Source organism: Rhea pennata, chromosome 9, assembly GCF_028389875.1.
Source record: "Rhea pennata isolate bPtePen1 chromosome 9, bPtePen1.pri, whole genome shotgun sequence".
In the NCBI taxonomy this organism is placed as follows: Eukaryota; Metazoa; Chordata; class Aves; order Rheiformes; family Rheidae; genus Rhea; species Rhea pennata.
In genome coordinates this window covers 15,498,077-15,515,384 of record NC_084671.1, presented here as the reverse complement: position 1 = coordinate 15,515,384, position 17,308 = coordinate 15,498,077, and positions in this window count along the sequence as shown.

Genomic DNA, 17,308 nt, shown 5'->3' with positions numbered 1-17,308 from the left:
AACCCCATGTGGGCTGTCATTATTTCAAGGCTGCTTCCACTATTCAAGTATTTTTAATCATATGCTTTCTCCATCAATCACAATCACTGCAAGTGCCTTGAAGCCCTTTTCAAATTGATAGTGCTTTTCCAAGATCGACTTGGAAATGTGTTTTAGAGGGAATGAGCAACAGTTAGCCAAATGTACCACATTAACCCTGATTTGGGAAAAGAAGACAAGGAGTTGAAAATATAAACATCTGCTAGCAAACCTGATGTGAAATGAATCCACTGCTATATTCCTATGTTTTTAGAGAACTCTTTCATTTCTTATTTACCTGAGAATACCCACATAAACCTTGAATAAAAGTGTATGCTCTGATCTCTCAAAGATCCTAAGATAGGTAAAGACTGATTAGAATAATGAAATGTATTTAAGCATCAGTCTCTGCCCATGTAGGCTGTTCAATAAGACAACTGTCAGAAGCGAGTTTTACATCTTAAGCTGCAGGCATCAAAATTAATTATTTCACACCAGAGTGTGATTCTAAAGAGCCCACTGTAATTAGGATAATAAGCATTAGCACACATTGTGACTATTCTATGTTTGTTCTTTAAGTTTATAAATCCCTTTTAGACATAATTGTTTTGTTGTTGTTATTTTCAATTTTTCAGTTTGTGTATTTACTTCATTCTTATTAAAATGCATAATTTTAAACATATACTGAAGTGTATATAATCTCTCCACAATTTCAAACTTTATGAACAACATCTAGTGTTCTCAGTCTTTAAGTATATTAATCATGTGGATTCTAAATACAATTAATATTCATTCAATATTGTTATTCCATAAAGCTTCCAGCTAGGATTAGGAACTTTTGGAAACAAAATTTAATATGCAGGGAAGATAATCATAATATGTTAATTTTCAACTATATGAATGTATTAAAAAATGAAAAGAAAATCAGCTAATATTGCTTTTAGCACTGAGGACCTGGCCCACAGCTCACATAAACTAAAACCAGTTCCTCCATTGATGGCAAACTGCAGATCAGGCTACAAGTGAGATGGGGCCCCAGTCAGGATATAGTTCAGTGCTGCTCACACGGGAGGTGTGAGCTAATGTGGCTGTCATACTCTCGTCACCTCATCGGAGGCCCCTAAACAAGAGAGCAAACAGATGCTGAGGTGGAAGCAGACAGTTCATTAATTGCTTCTTTTAGGATTAGCAATGAAGTGTGTAATGTGTAACATTTAACCTCCATGCTCACAGAACACCCTCTGCTCCTGTACCTTTCAATCAGCCACCAGCACCCTGCTCTCCCCATCTCCTGCACCAGCACGCTGCACAAAAATGGAGAAGAAGGATTTTGCCTTAAGCCAAAAGAGCATTTATAATCATTGGACTTCATGCCAATAGCGTATTTTAATCCTGCTTTTGTTTTTGAATGTGGTGGTTGTTTGCTTTAGAAAGTGCTAGAAGGCAACGTTATCTTCTAGTGCCAGATACCATATCTATAATTACATCTCAGAATTAATTTATGAAACAATTTGTTAACATACAGAAATTGTTGCTGGTAAAAGGGAAATTTTTGAAAGGTAGTTCTGCATGTTGTCATTACGAATATTGTGGTACTTGCTGTGACATTTAGTTAAACTCACATTCCAAACAATTTTTTCCAGTTAATTACTGCTTTTCTTCCTAATTTTCTCCAAAATCTTGGGTGTCACAATGTGCATAATTTCTTCTTTCAGATTATGTTATAGCACTAGAATTATCTTTAAAACAGCTATCATTTTCCACTCAGAACTTGCTATGTTTTAGAAGTGAACAAAATAATCTTTTCCTACTTTCAGAGCTGTTGTGAAGCCTAATTAACATCTGTAAAGTACTCTGATATCTTAGATACCAGCAAAGTAACAATGAAAAAAAATTGTTATAATTATCCATGAATTTCCTCAGGAAAAATGGGGGAAACAAGCCTTACACAACAAATTTCTTTACATTCTTCTCTCTGAATAGAAACACTGCACATCTTATGGCATAAAATTTGACAAAAAGAACAGTGATTTTCTTGCTAAGAACTGTGACCCGTATTCACTGAATTATTCCCTTTAGAGAGAGAAAGTACACACTGCAAATGTTGCCTGAAAGAAGAAAGGAAAATTCCACTGAGAATTTAATCGGCCACTTACCATTGCTGGAGTAACAGCTGATAACGCAAATCACACTAACTAATGACACTGTTAACATCTCTTTCTGCATTGGTTTACACTATTCCTATCTATGAACTGTTGCTGTATGCACCTTAGTTCTTTATAGACATAACAGAGATGCCCTTCAGGAGACAAGGACCTATCCGATGTAATGCCAAAGGGAACCTTTTCATTAATGTCAGTGGGCTTTGGATAAGACCTGCAAGCTCCAGACAAGAAAAGGATATGCACATACACTGTCTTGAACTAGTAACTATCTAGTCCTCCTTCTGAAAAATAAAAGAGGGAAATCTTAAAAAGGTAAAGTTTCAAGACTGGTATAGTACACATGTAAATTAGGGATGTAAGCCCGACTTTGCTAAGTTTACGTGCAGCAAAAGTGGAGCATTTTAATTACGAGAAGGTAAAAACATATCTTCTTTAAAAGCAAAAAAGGAAGATTCATGAAGACCCTCAGAAGACATATTTCATTCCATAGTCTATGTCAGAGGAGAGAGAAAAGGGGAAGCAAATAAAGCACTGGTGATTACGTGCCACTAACTCAATACGACAGGGTGCCAGGAAGAAAAACTTTACTGTGTAAATTTTACTCAACAAAACAAGCCTGCTTAGATTTGTCCACAATGAGAAAAGTGTGCTGAGTACAGTAGAGGCTGGCTTATGGCAAGCCTCACACCATAAATGTTTTAGATAAGCATCTGCTGACCAAACTCTGATTTGTTCAGAACTTCCCAGTAACTGTTTCTAAACAATTCTGCTCTAATAAAATTTAATATATTAACCTTGACCTTTTTTTAGAATTCAGTTGTAGCCTTGATATGGGATCCATGCATAGCAAAGAGCAGCTGATTATTGCAATCCCTGCTCTGATGTCTGCCTGAATGAAATGGAGGACTGCTGTTAGCCACAAAGATAAAGTAAGTGAGCATTAAAAGTAAAATAGGTGAGAGCTTAAGAACAGGAGGAGGAAATTCCTGAATCTATCAAAATTACTGATAAAATTTATTAGGCAGAATAGGCCAGTATGTGAAGGACTAGTGTCACAACAGAAACTATTATAGCAGCAATACTTCTATTTTCTGACAAAAAGGTGCTGAGTGACCTTAGCCCACACAAACTATGTTAGTTATTTATGCAGCTCCTAATTTTAGAGGCAGAGGACACCAGCCAGAGCCTCTCTTCATCCCCATCTGAAGAGTGGATAAAATCCAAATACAGAGCAAAGTTAGTATTGCTGTAGGGAAGAAAGATCCTACTGTATAAAGCATTTTACAACAAGAGTAATCAGTAGAGCAAAATCCCCAAACATTTACAAAGGAACATCATCATTTTGTGTAAAAGAATATGCAGTCTAGCTGCCTCCAATAGCAGGGGCTGAGCTTTGTTCCAGGTAGTTCCTTTTGCATTCCTCTGTCCCAAGAGCTCAGTCACTTGGTTGCCGTTACACCAATGCATGGTATAAGCTGACTAGAAAGAACGGCAGCTGGTAGAAAATGCATTTTCTTACCACTCACCCCTGCAAAGTTACCCATCCTTTCCTGACGTCCCTGTCTTTCAGATACACCTCCCTTTGCTCCGCCTCCTTGAAAGTGTGCTTGTAACAGACCTTCTCAGACTAACTTTTGGAAACACAGCTGCAGTTTAGGTCCTCAGTTGCCAGCCACATTTTAAGTCTGTAGACAAAGCACAGTTCTAATGCACTAGGTTCACAAAAACAGTACAACACTGGTCACAGCACCTTTGATTCTTTTCAACATTTCCTATCTGGATCACCATGCATCTTCATATGCTTTTGCACCATCCAAATTCTTTTCTTTTATACGCTTATAGACCTTCCTTATATTTCTGCAAGCCAGCCCTGAGCTTTAATGACTTTATTACTTGCTGGGGGAATATTGTTCCCTCCGCCCTCCAAGAGCATTATGACCAACATCAAACCATTCTGAAGGCAGTCAGACACTCATCTACTTTTGCTCCAGCCTCTCAAATGTTTTTATATATACTGCCTACTTATTTATTCCCCCTCTCTCCAAGTGGCATGTCACAGGCTCACCTTCCATTAAGCCTGTTTCTTTTCAGTCTCTTGATTTTCAAGTCACGCTTTCTTTGATTTTCTCTGTCAGCCAAATTTTGCAGTTCTAGCTTATCTCCATCCGGATGGAGTTTGGGCAGTTCAGCCCCTCAAGAGTTTGTGAATTTGACCCTGAAGAGGTCCTTTCACTTTTCTGCCAAGAGTTACTCTTTTAAACCAATGCTAGTTATCACCAATTTCCACTTCCTCTTATCTTTGTGATCAGAATAGACCCTCACCTAGTTTCTCTCTCATTTCCTTTACCATTTATTTTGTTCTAGAGCAAGGCAACTTGGTTAGCTTGTCACCACATATCCTCCTCTCCCACTTTTCCACAGCTACATCAGCTGCTTCCTTGGGGTACCTACTATTTCCATTCCTTCTTTCATAAAATAATATGAACCAATTCTCTACGTTACCTTTTAAGCACTCACACCACAGTTTTGTCACTTTCAAAAGAAAACAGTTACCTTCAGCAATCCCAGCAGCTGAGGCTCTTCCCTCTGCATAAGGGAGCATGCAGTACCTAGCACTGCGCAGTCCATATTGGTTAACTAATGATAGGATTTGAGCATTCAGCTCCCCCAGACAGGAGTTTCAGTAGTCATAAAAATGGATTCAAACATCGAAGAAGTCTTACAAAAGACTCTTACGAACTTTTAACTTCTGTTTGTGCATTTAGGCAGTCACAGGGTAGGAAGATTGAGCCTGCACTCTCCAAGTGCATGCTGTTGACTCCCTGTTGAGATCCTCTTCCCGAGCCCTTTCGTGCTTGGACAGAGCTGGTTTACTCCTCTGGATCTGTGAACAGTATTGCAGCTTGAGGAAAGGTTCGAACAAAAACTACCATGTGATTGCCTTTTTGTCTGTGATAACCACGCTACACCTTTTCTTTGCTCACACTCACACCACAGGGTCATTTCTAGCATGATGTAACCCCTTTAGCTCAAGTAGTTGCCAGCACATCATCAAACTGGTAAGGTGAGGCACACTAAAAAATGCTACAGGAACCTCCCACATTCTCCATAAAGCAGTATCTAGAGAAAACAAAACGAAACAAAACAATGAGCTCCAGTTTGCAACTGCAGGTACCCCAGAAACAACACAAAGCAGCATGAAAATAAATTAAGTAGTAGCTCACCTGATTTTCAGAGTTATGCCATAATAAAAAGGAACTTGGAGAATTCAGGTTCATTTAACCTTTGCTTCTTAATTCAAAGACAGAGGAACTAAACATGATAGTAATGGGGTTTATGAATGGCTGATGAATGATTCCTGAAGCAGGTACTCCTTCTAGCAATGTTTTGTTTTCTGATGAGTTCTTTTTCATTTGTATTTTATTCCTGAGCAGCTTTATTGCTTTTTTAATAAAATAACATTTTAATCCAAATCCTGTTTCTATTTGTTTCTGCCAATTTTGTCCTACCAAATTCAATTTTGCCTGCAACATCATTTAAGTTTATGACTTTTACTAGGTAAGGCTAGCATTGTCTCTCATGGTATCACTTTTACTTAACCTAAACAGAATTAAAGAGTTTCCCTCAAAGCAGATTTCTTTTCTCTAAGCCATATTTCAGGTGATGCAGGAATGTCAAAAAAGGAGTAAAAGTTACAGATCAGAAAGTGTTCAGTTCCACTGTACTTGCAGGCACTAGCCATTTAAAAAAAAAAAAAAAAAAAAAAAGTTTCCCAAGGAAAGTTTAAAATGAGTCTTGGAGATACTGGGGATAGAATGTAGTTAAGTGTTGATGGATTTCAGCAAAGTGAAAGGAAAAAAAAAGGCAAAGAAGAGAGAAAAAAAATCTGGTTTGTGGAACTTCCTAACTAGTTCTTTCTGTTCTGTCTGCATGAGAAATAATATGTTCTGAACTCCTGCTATGAGTTCCTACTACTGACGTCCTATTGCATCTAGCTGAACTCTTGTTTTTAGTGCGAGTTTCCTCACTACTGACAAGTTATTGACACATATCCCTAAGAATAGGGAAAAACATGCTGAATACGACTTTAATCCTCTTACTTGATTCACCTTTTCTTCAGTCTCTGTCATCAGTGAGACTGGCAGAGAGAACATATCCCCAAGAAGGCAGGTTGCCACTCAGCCAAAAAAACTTAAGCTGTTTTTTTCACCCGTTAGATGATTTCAACATCTAATAATTGCTGGCTGGACAACATGGAATGATCCAGACATATATGTTCAGAGGAACAAATTAAGAACATTAGTACTTACGATTGGAACTGTTCACCTAAGCCCACCAAGCTCCTGCTATCACAGGTAACCACATCAGAAAACAGATCTGCACTTTGGATGAAAATTATAACACACAGCATGCTTTTTTACATATTTATACATAAGTATATAGAGAATGTGTGTAAATTCACATAGATACATTTATACTTAACATCTGTGTGTGTATTTGTATGCATGCTCAAGAGGGACTTTACGAAACCATTATTTACTTTCCAGAATTTGTATTTTCTAAAGATCAGAACCTTCCAAATACTACTATTTGGGTGTTAAAAATTCTTAACAGCATCAGTCTATCTAATGCAAACACTCAAAAAAAGGGGGAAAAAAAGCAAAGCCTGATAACTGTGGTACACTCCTCTTTTGTTGCCACTTTGTTGTTCTCATCCTTGTATGTACATAGATAACTGTTAATAAACCAAGCCAGCCCTTTGCAACAAACCAAACATTACTGTAAACAAGCCAAGGTCATCTAAATTATGAACAAACTAACATGTTCTTACCATCATTAAGGTTGCCTAGGAACTAGTTTTACTTTTCTGAAAAAACAGCCAATGTTTGGATAAACAACCCAACCCCCAAACATGCAATGAAAATGGACAACATCTGAAAGCTATGAAACAGGAGTGTCAAAGGCACACCCTGCCTGGCTAAGCTGTCCAAGCGCAATACAAGATCTCCATAGGGATAGGACTGTGTTCTGGCCAAGATTTAAATAAACCAAGCAGCCACCTAAATTAGGTATTTAAATCACATGTAATTATATAAAGAAATATTCCAGCTCTCTGAACCATTAAAAACCAAAATCAGTAGAAATAGCTAGGTCTTCTAGACGTAGATTAACCCTGGAAAAAAAAAGGCTCCAAGGCAGAGGTTAGTCTCATTCATTAGTCTTTTTATCTCACCTTCTGCAACAGCAATGTCTCCCCTCTTCTTAAGGCAGTGCCACAATATGTCTCGAGACCCTTGACCCTCTATGCCAGATACCGCAGAGATAAAAAGTGAAGTACCTTTTTCCCCAGCCATAAGCCTGTAAGAGGCTATGCAGGAGGTTTAAGTTGGGAACACCCGACACATGGGCAAATATAGAGGGAGGAAGCTCGTATCACAGCTTGTTCACCGAGATGCTCTTCCAAACCTACAGTCTAGGGACTTCAGATTTTAGCCATTTTAAGTTGGACTAAACCCAAATTTCTGTCTCCAATGCAAACACTCCAAACTGTGAGTGTTTGAAAACTGGAAGCTGATCCAGATTCACAGTTGCTGGAAAAATAAATCTGCAGTCACCAATACAACATGCTGAGAAGTTTTTTGCAATGTTTTGTAGAGATACATTTTAGCATCCTAGAAGAAGGTGGAACAGCTATTCCAGGGAGTGTCAAGAAAGTGTCCAGGACCTTTATAAAAACATTAAGATTTTAATGATCTAAGGTGAATAGAATTAATCTCATATTCAAAGTTCATATTTTTATGCTAGAGCCACATATGTCATTTAAACCAAGACCCTTCACATGTACTGAAATACCAAAAGAGAAATTCTCATTAATGACTCAGTACAACAGTAGGATCATTCTGATCACTTATGTTGCTTCAATAAACTAATGATGTGTTTTTAAAGGTAAAAGTGAGCCTTGGTTTTCACACTGTCCTAAATAACACAGCATACTATTGTAGAATGTATTTACTACCACATGTATAAGATATTCAATATTATCCACCTTTTAAAGAAAACAATGCAGTCATTCTAAGCCAGTTTTTTTTCCAACATTTTCCTATCGCAGGAGCGACCAGTTTTTTGCTCCAGTTCAGGACAAACACACATTTTGTAAAGTAGGAATTTCTGGCAAAATGGTTGTTCCCATTTTCTAGTCATTTACACATGTGCATACTGGGTATTAATTGCTTCCTGCTTCATTCTGGCAGGATGTTACACCTAGTCCTTACAGGTTTAAGTAGTGACACAAGGCAATGAGGAGTCAGGGTCTTTGGTTCTGTAGCTCATATACACCTTTTAAATAGCATACTGGGTACTTTGATTAGATTTTGATTAAACCGACTGACTTGAGAGGAAGGATTACTTCTGCAATAACATAGGTAACATTCCGTGTTTGGAAACCTGCACCTATTTTTAGCAATACTAGGCTGAAGAGCACTTGAACTTGGCTACTCTTTATCTTACTTCATAAAATTGTGTTTGTTTTTCTTTGTAATAACATGATTAGGAAGTGCTGATTCTTAGACCACAGTGGTTTGCAGATAGCGCTGCTCTGGGCCTGAAACAACAGGGCATAATTCTTGCTCTGCCATAAGCTTCCTCAAGACTTCAAGGAGGTTACTTAGCAATTAAGTAGCCTAATTCCCCTATGAGATGGAGATAATAGTACCTCTGCCCTGTCCATTTTTATCCCACAGGAATTGGGCTGGGTTAGGCTGATGACTGCTAAGTGCCTGGAACAACTAGGCCTTCAGCCACATGTACAATAACCATCATCCTCACTCTTTAATGTCCTGGGGAGGAAAAACTGATGTATCTGTGCAGGGAAGCAAAAGAAGGTGTTTAATGGCTCAGTGTTAAAATTACCATCTTTTACTAACCTCATGGCTACATTTTTTCTAGAAACAGCAAAATATCTCTATAATGACAAAATGGTGTTTCCTCCAAACAGTCTCCCCAGAAAAGCAGATTCATCTTTTTGTGCTCATGTTTAGCTCTAAGAACATAGTAACCAATACTAAGAGGGTCTTACAGCTGTAATCTATGGTGAATTTAAGGGAATTCCAGAGGTAACAAATGATTTCTAAGTCTTAACACAGTTATGTTGAAGAAGAGAGTTTTTGACATAAGAATTATCACTCAAAACACCACACACTCTCCATTAGCTTCTAATCCCAATGATTAGGTTCAACAAGAAGTAGAAGCCCACTCAGATATCAATTTTTTCTAGTCCTCCTGTTCCAAAGTACAGATTTGTTTTTGTGAATACATATAATATTTAAGTTTACCACAATGGGAAATCTTGTTTGTTGTTTTGAGAAAAGACATTTTAAAAATTACTAATTACACATTAGTCCAAATCCATTTGTCAGAGATGATTAAGCAAGCTGTTAGTATTTGCATAACCACAGCCTCTTCCAGAAACTGATATTTTTATGATCAGTAAAAAATTAAATGAGATAGTTCTTATGAATTACAAAAGACTAAAAACATTCTCATATCAACAGCAGGTTTCCTAACCATCCTCTCTTATTGCACAGAAAAACATCAGAATACAGAAAGCAATTTTACAACTTAGATCTCTCTATGTCAATATTTAATATGCTGTTTTCAAATTTTAACTCAGTTGTACATGGATCATTTTTTACATGCATTTTGCTTCAGATGGGGTGAATTTATTCAAAGGAGGAGTAAGTAAGGGTTACTTTTATTCAAAAATAAACCACACAGCCTCTCCATGGTCCTCAAACATACTTTCCCACCATCACTGGAACCACCACTTCCAACTGTAAGGAATTTAAACATAATTCCTTCTACAGAAATATTGCTTTTATCTCAAATTCTGTATTACCTGAAACACAATGATGCCAATATATTGCATGGCACTATGTAGAGATCAAAAAGGAATTTGGAGCAGATGCAACACACTGACAGAAGTGGGAGCCAAGCCATTCAATGATCACAGACATGTGTTTAATTTTGTAAAAAAAAAAAAAAAAAAAAAAAAAAAAAAATTTAAATGTCATGATCTGTATAATATTTTGTTCAACTGCATATAGCATTCTGGAGAACATATTTAATATATAACACTTTGCTTCTAGTTCCCAGAAAGACCATTGCCATGATCTTGCAGGATGGGCGAGCGTCAGATTTAAATGGGAAAGCCAAACTAAGTGATTTAAATACCCACAATGAGACATTATTAAAAACTAAAGCCTGTAAGTTTGAGGAGAAAAAGCTTTTCAGAATTAAAGAGAGACTGTCTCTAATTCTGTATGGAAGTTTAGAAAATCCTCACTATATTCAAAAGTGAAAAAAAAAAAAATACCACTGCAATCACTACTAGACTACTCGAACAGACCGGGTTTCGTACAAGTAAACTATGTTACCTATGAAGTGCAGGTGCCCACACGGGGGACAGCGGGACATGAGGCAGCGCAGGCTGCTCGCGATGGGGCTCGCGGGTGGAGGTGGCCTGCCAATGCCACATCCATGGCTGGCCACGGACGCCCTGTCTGGGTCACAGCACGGGGCACACAGCCGGCCTTGCCGGTGCCTCACCATCTTCGTGGCTGAGAGGGTGTCAGCTGGAGCACTGCACCAGTCACAGCCGCGTCAGCTAAGGGAAACCAGGTAAGAGCAGACATGGTCACTGAAGAGTACTGTACTTCAGCAGTGCTGTCTAGGATTTTCCAGACAGATGAACTTTATGTCATGAACCCTTACACATGTCTTGAGAAGAAAAGGAAACATCTCTCAAATTATTATTCATTTATTTTCCCAGAGAGCTGACTACAGTCCCCAAACCCAGTGGACTGTGGAGCAGATCACAGTCCAGGGATCCCGCCTCATCCCCGTGTGCGCACAGATGGCTCAGGTCTGGCTTCCCAGCAGCACAGCACCCAGTGCCTTGATGTGGAGAATCCTACTTCCAGAAGAGGCTGGGTCTCTCTTATCCAGTCCCAGGGACAACGAGAAAATGATGTGGCTCTGCCACCTCTGCTTCCCATGGATCCTCTCACTGCCTGTCCAGGCAGGTGCGAGGTTTGCACCTGGGCAGCACCTTGTTCTGTCCCAGAAAGCAGAAAGAGTTCTGGGAAAACGGCCTGGCTTCTCTGTCAGTCTGGGGACCTGGTGGTTTTATCAAGCATAGATTTGTTCTGGGGATATAGGAGAGTTTCAAGTCTTCGCACCTCAGCTCCCTGCAGTACCAGAACAGCCGTGCACGCCTTGGCCACCTGCACAGGGTCTCCTGCGCCACAAGCCCCTTCTGCCATCGAACTCCACAGTCCAATCCCAAAGCCGTTGCTGTTGTTGCTAAGCTATCAAAGAACAAAACCCAATCTAGACCGAAAAATAAGTACATATCACTCTATTTTACAAACTTTAAAAAGCAAGGATGTATCATGCACTTCTCATTCAGTCCAACTTCCTAAACTCAATCAAAAATCAATCAAAACCATCTACTACTCATCTACCAAACTAAAACCAATTAAATTTTATAGTGCTGAGAAAATGCTGAGATTTGAAACATCAGCTTCTTTGGAGTCTTCAGATTTTTCAGCCTCTTGTTTTGCTGTAAGTCATGACCATTATAAGTAGTACAATTAAAGCATACTAGCTGAGGAAGACTAGAAGTTAAAGCATATAGCTTCCTGGAAACAGATTAACTACCTTAATTATTCAAAGACTTCATCAGAAAAAAAATAATAATGTAAATTTCCATAGCTCTGGGCAGGCAGGCCTTGTGGATATTAGCACCACTGCTATTCAAGTGTCTAAAAATGACCTGTCACTTGTCCCAAAAGACATCTCTCCCACTCCTGCTGTCTCCTTGTCTCACATACACAAATACATCTTAGCAGAGTCTTCTAGCCTTAGCAAAGAGAGTTGATGACAGCAGTGATATGCATTCCTATTCCTCGAAGACAAGGTGCCAACATTGTTCCTACAGTGGAACATATTTGAGATCAGCAGGAATAACAATATTTATGTTTTCTTTCAAATTTTCTTTTCCTTAACATTTTTGAGTCACTTTCAGCTCTCGTAGATAGGAAGAAACAGAGCACACACTGTAAACATAGCTCATATTGACAAAAGAGAATGAAAAATTCTAAATAATACATGCAGTGACTTGGTATTGTCTCTTGGTCCCTTTTCTCAGGAGAGGTCTAAATGTATAAACAGGATGTGACTGAAATACTCACAGCAGAAAGAGTGTCTTTTGAAGAGGAGTTTTTCTAAAGAAGTAATGCTAAGTTCTCTCATTTTCAGGCAAATCTTCAGCACGCTCAAATCAGTGCTGCACAGACTTGTAAGGGTTTCCAACACAGGGGAAGACCTACTTCTGAATTACTCATTTTCTGTTAAGCAAATGCATAGCTTTATTCTATGTGCAATTATCTATTTTCTGAAATACACAACAGCAGGAAAGTGTATCAGAAATATACTTAAAAGAATACAGTAGAATAGAAGTAGCATGAATCAAATCTTACAACCTGCAGTGTTTTTCTTAAACCTGGCTCTTGAAGTCCAGTGGCATGGGGATCTACTTCTGAAAAATCAGCTTTCAACAAAGAAAATAATTCTACGTCTCATTCTTGCAGAAAAAAATCTTGAAAAATGTGAAAAAAACACAATAAAAATGTTCAGATGCAAAACACTACTTATAAAAATCAGAGGCTTTTAAAGGCAATGTTCTTATGAAACCTCAGTGAAGATTTGTTTTAAATAATTTACTCTGCATGTACTACAAGTGATTTTAATAAACATCACTATTGGAAAAATCTATCTATTTGATTTGATAGCAATTAAATTGCTGAGTCCAGTCACCTTCTTAATGGTAGCTGTTTGATCTAACGCAGGCAGTGGAAAGAAACCTGCTTTCCAAAGCCCTTCCTGCGTTATAGACATCTCAATTAATTTTAGTGGGAAGGCTCTTTATTTACAGCAATTCAATGAAAACAGAATCCTAGTTATTAAGTCTATTATTTACTGAATGTTCCTGTAAATGACATTTCTACAGCGAATGCATGCTTATCGTGTCAAAATTGTTATCAGCATTCCAGGAATTCCAGACACAGAACGGCTGGTAATGATTTTTCCAAAATTACATGAAAGATTATCTTCTCCCATGTGAACACCCACATGAGATGAACAGAACTCAACAGAGAGTGCGGGCCCAAATTCAACTTTACGTATATCTTTAAAAAAAATCCTACAAAAATTAAAATACTTCCCTTTTCATGCTATTCAGGTAAAAGGTACAGTTATCATCCACTTTCCCCATCCCTTTTCTGAGAAAAAGGGATGATGAAGGTAATAAAGGGAAAAAATGGACCCAGGTAGTGCTTAACACATTCGGAGTCATTTTGTGGCTCCAGGGAGTCAGTGTTTCTCCATTTTGCCAGGGTTTCTGGCATTGCAATTTGGCTTCAGTTCCTCTAGCCCAGCTCTAGGAGACCTGAGAGGCCACTAGAGGACAAACCAGTGCAAGTTTAGCAATATCTCCTCTCCATCAACTCCATCCTGCAGGTTTTACCACAGAACAGACTGAGGCACAGTCATGCCTGTTACACCGGCAATATCCCCTGGTCACATACGTATGAAGAAATTTTTGAATAGACTAAATGTGTCCCATATGTCAGGAGTCCCATGTAATACAGCTTATAACATACAAAAGAATAGAAGAACAAACTGCAGAAATTGGCTCACGGGGCTGCAGAGGCCTGAATATTAAGTACTTACGGCAGTGGCTTGCAATCCCTGTCACGGTAAACTTGTGAACACACACATAGTTCATCATTACACGATATCTCAGCATGGTCTCTTCAGAGAGAGCCAATTACACACTCCCCGAGTGGCAGGAGGGCAGCGAGCTGCTGGTAAGACTACTTAGACCCTAACTGCAGTTCTGATAAAAATTGCAGATGCTTTTTCTTGATGTGACGTAAGATCAGAGCAAGAGACTCTGCCAGAGGTGAGTTCTTGGCTCCATGTAACCCATCCACAGTCCATCAGAGACAGCCTGGAACAACTAAGTTCACGTAAAGCTCCTCAGTTCTATGTTTCTATCTGAATCTCTGATTTTGCTAACACATATTTAGAAACAAATTATAGCCAGGCAATTCCCTACTGATTGTAAGTGTGCAGATGCTGCAGAGCAATTATTTTATTCCAGCTAAAGTTGTTCTTATTGCAGAGTCCCAGTGTTTCCTCTTGACTTACCTTCTCTTATTACTAAGATTGCTGTGGATCCTAATAACTATTATTTACAGTAAAGTTACACTACTTACCCTTGAAAGATACTACCGTCCCAGGTCACAATGTCTTCCTTAAGAGGACTTTCAGAAACATACTGGTTATATAGGAACAGATCAGAAAGCCATCCGCTGTTGTGCGGTCCCCATTGCAAGCATTAGCTCTGTCCGTAACTACAGACAGAAGACTCTAAAATAAAACAAGACTTCCAAAAGCCTGTTCCTGGTGAGCAGGATAATGGCAATCTCAGAAATCCTGCCTGAGAAGTTGCTCCATGTCCTGCTTACCAGATTCAAATTAAGAAAAAAGAGAGAAACAAAAAATCCCTAGCTCACAAAGTCCTTTTTTTCGCCAGCCAGCGCTGACGTGCAGCGAGCAGCTACCAGGACACGCATTCCAGGGGAGGTGAGCGCGCCTGTTCCCTTCTGCCCTCCGCTCCCAAGCAGCGAGTGAAGTTGGACAGCTTACGGCTCTGTTACATGTGTTGCAACTGCACCAGCGATGCGCAGATCGCTGCGGGCGTGCTCACAGCCAGGCCTCGCGGTTCCGCGGGCAGCGGAACCTCCGCGCGCCCCTCGCGGCACCTGCAGCCGAAGGGGCGGGGGGGGGGGGAGGCAGCCCTCCGCGGGGCCGCCCGGCTCCGCACCCGCGCCGCGCCGCGGGGCGGAGGAGAGCGAGGCAGGAGAGGGACCCGCGGCGGGGTCTCTCCGGGGAGATGGGTGGGGAGAGGCAGGCGGGCGAGCCGCGCTCTGCAGCAACGCCCCTCGCTATAAATGCAGGGGCCGCGCCGCATTTAGGAGCCAGAGGAGCGGCGCGGCCGGCGAGGCAGAGCGAGCCGAGCCGAGCCGAGCCGAGCCGAGCCGAGCCGAGCCGAGCCGAGCCGAGCCGAGCCGAGCCGAGCCTGGTGCGGTGCGGTGCGGGCGCCGTCGGGGCTGCCGCCCCCACGCCGCTGCCCCCACGCCGAGGCAGGTAAGGCACGGGGCGGCTCGGTCCCCTCGGCTCTCCCACTGCCCTGCTTCCTGGCCGCGGGGGTGGAGAGGGCGCTTATAGCTTCGGGGGCACTTACAGTTTCGGATAGTCTCCTGCTGAATTTATACTTTGTTTGCACGAAGTTGGCAACGGCGGTCTCTTCTCCTGGACAAAATGCAGGCATTGAAATGCCGCCCCTGGCTCGCCTTAGAGGCCCGCTTTCTAAGCCCAAACTTACTTATTTTAGAGGCAGCTAAATGGGTGCAGCTGACAAACTCACAGCCATGGCACGTGTGTGAGCTGTGGTGTCCTGTCAACAGTCTCAAGATGAAGAAAAAGATGCCGTTTGACAGCAGGCATGGCACTTGGAGCAATAGTCCCCTTTGGTATCCAGCCTATTCCTGCCAGTCGGGACGAGAGTCAGCCCTTCTACCTCTAGCCGAGATCAGATGAGAGCTTGAAGTCTTTATTAATCTACTAAGCCCATGATACAAACTGATCAAAAATCACTAAAGGGGATGCTGATCGTTTGACTTGTACACCTCTATTAAAAAAAATGGCTAACAGGTGGGCAGTACATTTTTCACAGTTTAGCAACTGGCATTGCTTTCATCTAAATTCTGTAGCATTCACTGTCCATAACCAGATTTTATCCCGTTTCTACAGAAAGAGTGGAGTAATCTGCACTTGGAGATTTTTAATCAGTAGAAGTTAAAATGGTTGTTTTGGCATCATCCAGCTTCCAGACTCAGCTTGGACTCTCAAAAATGGAGCTGGACTAAAGTTGTTCCACAAGTTCAGGTCAAATTCTGTAACGTACTTAGTATCCTCCCATGCTCCATACATTAAAATGTTTAGATGCTATCAGTTATTTACAGACACACAAGCCATATATATTCTTCTGACATATCAGGAACTAGATAACTCAATCAGTTCACAGTATGTACAAACAGTAAATTTGCAGGATTATGTTATGCCTGTATTTATACTCCTGCAAACCCACTGGAATTAATGAGTTATATGGGAATAAATGACAGCAGGATTCTGTCCAGAGCATGTTACAGTTCACTGTAAATTTCCATCACTTCCATAAGATATTTTGGTTTTCTTGTGTTGCAGAGCATGACCCAATCTAGGAATTGGGTTCAGCAAAATTACAAGCCTTAAAAGGTGATGTTAAGGAGGGTTTTTAATTATTATTTTTGTGGGCGTTGTCATTCTCTTTTCACTTAGTTGTATGAACCTGTACTACTAACATGATTAGATTTTGTCTGAATAAGGCGTATTGAGTATGGCCTGAAGCAAGTAATTACTGTAGTGATGTAGGGCTCTCGCAGGTCTGTTTTAGTGACAGATGAATGTTTCATACTGCTAATTATGGCAGTCCATTTTGTCTGTGGCCATCACAGTCTTTCAAATTACTGCATCTTTATAAACAGTGTCCACAAAGTAGATTTTTGTTCATTGCTTAATAACTTTAACTTCCTGTCTTTCCAGCAGGAACATAGTATTTCTGCACATTTTTTTTCACTCTACAATTTGAACTACACAGCAGTCAAAATATCAGAGTTATGTCTTCCCAGTTTATGTTGCTAAATTGTAAAAACAGACTGGTCCTGTACAATTTAGAAAGACAGTATCATATTTATCATGAAATTTGAATTTAGTTGGTTTTATTCTTTTCTTACTTTTGCAAAGGTAGTGGATGGAAACATAGTTAGTTCTTTACTAACTGGAGGAGAGCAGAAGTGGGCCCTTTTCCAATGGGGTGAGATGCTCTGCCTTCTTGCTTGGCAACAGTGCTTTGCGTGGGTTGGACAGCACATGTGAAGTGCAACTAGAAAGTTGCTCCT